General features: G+C 40.7%; 1 long non-coding RNA gene across 4 annotated transcripts; it reads left to right on the top strand.

Moving 5' to 3' along the window:
• The first annotated feature begins 868 nt into the window (after positions 1-868).
• LOC124686428 lies at positions 869-4,974 on the top strand. 4 transcript variants are annotated; one of them, XR_006997825.1, is made up of 3 exons: positions 869-2,050; positions 2,570-4,548; positions 4,704-4,974. It is a non-coding gene; the product is annotated as an uncharacterized LOC124686428 (long non-coding RNA). The 4 variants fall into 4 exon arrangements; XR_006997826.1 differs by having other exon boundaries at positions 2,570-4,539; XR_006997827.1 differs by having other exon boundaries at positions 2,570-3,825; positions 4,410-4,974.
• Positions 4,975-5,244: the final 270 nt, after the last annotated feature.

The raw sequence follows: 5,244 nt of genomic DNA on the forward strand, positions 1-5,244 counted from the left end.
GTTGTGAACTCTATCTTCATAAGTATCGTATTGTGAACCCTATGTCATTTCGACCCATGTCTGTAATGCTACTTGTTGTTTGAATCTACGTGCTACGATGTGAGCTATGAAGTGTTATATGTGTATGTTCTGAAATTGGTACTTGTTGTGTCCAATGTTGTACTCAAAACTGTTGGAGTATGGTAGGATTTTTCATGGTTTTAACACAAGTCAATGTGTGGCGCCCTTCCCACTGGCGCCACACTGCACTGTCTGGCGCTCGTGGCATCGGCGCCACACATGCCAACATATATCAACTTTTGGGTCGAAAACATCCAGGGGCTCCGGATGATAAGTTCTTAGCCGTTTTCGCGAGCCTCTTTGTGTGGCGTCCGTGGCATCGACGCCACACAAACAGGGTCGCCAAACGGCTAAGTCCCAGACGATTTGCCTTACAGTATGTTTTCGGCAATTACAAATGCATGTGGGGCGCCGATGGAAGGGGCGCCACACATGCTGCCACGTCGGATCGGCGCACCAGCTCAGCGTCGAGGGCGCCACGTCAGATGGGTGTGTGGCGCCGGCAGGACGGGCGCCATGCCAGTGTGGCGCCCATGAGAGGGACGCTACACAAAAGGGTTAGATGAATGAAATAGTTTGGCCGGAGGGTCAGTATGTGCTATAGTTGCAATAAAGGGTTATTTCTGTGTAAATCGCGTTGTAGCTTCTCGATGTTCCTTTTGGTTCAGTCAAAGAGTTGCCAAAATCTCCACCGCTTCCAGATAAAAAATGGCCCCACCGCTCCGTAGAATTCTGAGACCAGGCCAGCGCAGCTGCTTAGATCCAGACATCCGCTAATCCCCTTCCCCGCACCTCCACCGGACTTGCCTCCACTTCCACCACGTCGTCGACCCGTGCCGCCTCCCCTGCGCTTGCCGCTGCTATTTTCCGCCTCCTTCCGCGTATTGCCCTCTCCAAGTGGAACCCGTCCAAGCGCGGGACCTTTTTCCGCTCGCTGTCTCCGGCCTCGGCACCGGCGAGCTCGCGCCCATGGAGGATGCCGTCGGCGAGCCCGCAGTCATGGAGGGAGTCATCGGTGATATTTCCCGCGACGGATTCCGTATCGACTCGGCCAACGGCAACGCCTTCATGCGCCAGTTCTTTGGTCTTTTATTGTTCTTGCTCATAAGATTGTGAACTCATTTTTTTTTCGATAACAAAGATTGTGAACTCATGCATTCTTCCGTCAGGTTCTGAACCATCACCATGCAATCTCTTGTTTTTATTACATGGCCTATCAACCTGTTTTGGTTCAATGATGTTTGTCTCTAATTTTGCTTCCATTGATTCTGGTTTTCCCGTGCCTTTTTATGTATAGGTCCGTTTATGAATGCGTGCAGTGGTCCCGTCGCCTCCACCGGTTCCGCGTCTGCATCTTCGTCTTGACAATGTTATTGGCTGGTAGATGATCTGGTTCTCTTGCTGCTATGCGTGCAGGGGCGTGAAAGATCTGCAGGTTGTGGAAGTGCTGCTACGCTTGCAAGGCGAGGTACACCACTAGGTCGTGGATAGACTATGGAGTAGGTCTCCACTCTATACGTGCATGAGGCCGCGGTCTCAGCTGTTCAATATTTGCATGTTCTGCCTTCTACTTGGCTTAGTTAAAATTGGGGAGGCGTGCATCAGAAACTAAGAGCTGCAGAGTTATCGGCATTAAACTGACTACTGGTTCCTGTTTTATCTGAATTTGCTAGCTGATGAATTGAGATCAATGGTATGTCTGAAATGTTTCTAGGTATTCTGAATTTTAGTGTTATTGCCTTTCATCCTATAAAGTGCCTGTATTATAAATTCACTACTGTACATGTTGCCGGTGAATTTGTCACTGGACAGGAATACACTGGATGGTTAGTTTATGCACATTTTACTGTTACATTTATTCTTCTTGTTTTTTTTTTTAAATTGACAGGTTTTCTGACAGGATGATTTCAATACACACGTTCCTCAGATTAGGCAGACACATTTGTGTGCGGTGGTGAGTTAGGACTGTTCGTGGCTTCCCATGTCTTCAGTAAGTAATGGACATGCTATGCATTCTTATTCTTGGGTACCAAAAGTGCCTACCACCAATACAACATCGAGATTTAACTGTATTTTTTTACCGATCTATATCCTGTAATCTATATAGCTTTCCGGAAAAAGCACTGGCAGTGAAATGAATGGACCTCTTCTTATTTTTGTCTGACATCTTCCTATTATGCTTATGCCAAATCATTATGAGCCACAAATTCCAATAGATATAATGATATTTTTTTATTTTTAGAAATGTACAGAATAGATTAACTAGACAACATGCAATCAATATCACTAAATTCTGCCCATAGTTATAATTAGACAGCTCAGAAGTTTTCATGTCAATGCAAAGTAAAAACGTTTGTTCCTGATTTGATGTTTGTTCAGTTAACATTCACTTAAGCAATATGTCCATAAAGAAGTAGAATGCCCTTACATACGTTTACACAAGATGCCAATGCATGTGTAGTTGTGTACATGCGTGATGAAGATGATGGTTCTTTGATAAATATTGCAGAATACGACCAAGAGTACGACAAAGAAGATCCAGTATGAGTTCAGTATCATGGCTTTGGCCATTATGATTCCCTACAGATTGCACACCGATCTGCAATGATAAGAATGTATAATATTGGAGTTCGAAATTCAAAAGGTATGGTCAAGGTATTATAGTCTTTGTCTTTCCATATCTATACATTGTTGAGTGATACAGTGAGAGTGAATTTTAAATTTTTAGCCTCAATGTGCATTACAAGCTTTGCAGCATTAGCTATGTCAAGAACCCAGATTCGGATGTCCTTTGTTGAACTAGAATGAATGATAGTGGACAAACCATACTTCAAAAATATTTTTCAAACGTTCCTTTGATCTACTTTGAATGTATCATGATGCCTCTTCGGCTTTTGTTTAACATTACGGGATCTTGGATTGCGTAAACGATGCCATTATGATATGTACTCCCTCCGGTTGGATTTAATCGACGCGGAGGGAGGCTTCCGCATGCATCTCATTAGCAGGAGTGTGCGTCAATTAATTGAGCCCGAGGTAGTAATATTCAGTTCAATATTTCCTTTGGCTGTTAATTTTTAGATACCTACACGGAAATTTGTGTTTGAGTACTTTTTTTTTGGAAAACGATATGATTCGAGCAAAAGCTAACTACAACATATCATATCTCTTTTTTCTCTATAAGCATACATCTCTTTCAGAAATGCACATGGATAGGAGAAAGAAGTTAAATCGTATGAGATGATTCTTATTGTTCTATTTTTTTGTGGTCTACTGATATATTTTGGATTCTTTTCATCTGTTGTATTTCTTTTAGGTTTGCATAGGAATTGTTCAACTGTTCCTGGACCTTTGCCCTTAATTGATTGGTAGACACGTTTATCTGCTGGTTAGCCTTTGATGGTGATAACCCTTTCTTTATTTACAGTGTTAGTTTCATGCAGATGAAACTAGGTAACTTACATCTCTCTGTTGCTGCACATTTTGAGCTAAACAGACTTCTTGTCATGTGCTTCTCTATTTCGTCTGATGGATTATTTTATCTGTCACTTCTATACCTTGGCACATCTGTAGTTCTTTGTTAGTTCAAATCTTAAAGTAAGCTTCAGTTAAATAAAATATGTTTCATCTGACCATAAGACATTAATTCTAAACTTTTCTCCTTGCAGTAAATACCAAGATTTCACCTCCAGCAACAGGTAAGCTAACCTAAAAGAGAGAAGGAAATAAGTATTCAAACTGATGGGGCAGATAATCTGCATCGAGGTATCCATTTTGTCAGCACCTGCCATCGAAAATACCGTGTAAAATGTTATCCTTCTACCTACTGATTTAGCAAGTCTAAAAACTATCAATGTGCCCTCATATCAATCCCTTAAGTATCCATATAATGCTACACATTTTTTAACCACCTACCTATTGCTGTAAAAAGCCTGCACACTACCAATGAACCCTAACATCAAGTAGGTAAGTATCCATGCATAAGCATAATATTTTTGTACTCGGTTTGGTCCCAATGTGCTTAAGTATCCCATTTCATTGATTTTCTGAACCATCAATAATCGAGATGGGATTTCCAGTTGGTTTAGGGTCACATATATTATGCCTCAGTATGTAGAGTTCTCAAATAAATCATGACTAGGAGGTATTCCGCCTTTTGCTATTTTGTTTTTGTTTTGATTCACTATCTTCTGAATCTACTCATTCTGTTCCTTCTTCAGTTGTTTTACGTCCATATGTCTTTTGCTCTTTTTTCTTGAACATACAAAGCAGTTTGTTAGTTTTGGAATTTGTGTATTGTGATTAAAGTAGGGAACACCCTGTATTTTTCAGATTTTTTATCTATACAGTTACATATGTGGCATTTTTAAATTTATCAAGGTGTTATGGCATTCATCCTTGAGACCAAGATGCAAAATGCCAAGCAACAGTGTAATATAAAAAGCTCATTGTTTGTCTAAGCTGGCACTTACAGAAAAGGTATTCGTGGTATGTCTTTTGCATACACCAACACACAATGTAATCTGAAATGCTCATCATTCGTTCTCCTATTTCATTTATATCCCTTAAAGAATCATCAGATAAGTGATTATGCGGATTGGTTGTAACTGATTCTGTTCAACCATTTTTCTCCTATGCTACAGGCTAAATGTCTACTGAAAGCAGAATTACAGGGACTGAAACAGGATTCCTTACAGAGGGAGAAAAAAGGTCTACGGCATGTCTCCACAAAGTGACATACATAGAAGCCAAGGAAAGCAACAAAATGAAGGGCTGACAATAAAAATGTATTTAATTAATTCATATATTCAGTAATATATGCACATGTTACCACTCACTATGTTGATTTTGTGATATATCGAATTTTTTTTTTTTGAAACGAGTGGCAAAAGATTTGCCACTTTTCATTAATTAAGGGGAAGAGTTTAGACAAGACCGAAGGTTCACAAAGAAAAAACACTCGAAGGAAGCTAATGGATTACTCTCCTGTTATTACAAAACTCAAACACTTTGCACCCGCGGCAACCCAAAGCTTCACTTCGGATTTGATGATGTTGAGGAGGGCGGCGGTTGGTGCGGATTTATGGTTGAAAATTCTAGCATTTCGCTCCTTCCAAATAGCCAACTAACAAGCAAGATAATGGAGGACAAGGCTTTATAGCACCTTATATCGAAATTGATGTT

Source organism: Lolium rigidum, chromosome 1, assembly GCF_022539505.1.
Source record: "Lolium rigidum isolate FL_2022 chromosome 1, APGP_CSIRO_Lrig_0.1, whole genome shotgun sequence".
Taxonomy (NCBI): Eukaryota; Viridiplantae; Streptophyta; class Magnoliopsida; order Poales; family Poaceae; genus Lolium; species Lolium rigidum.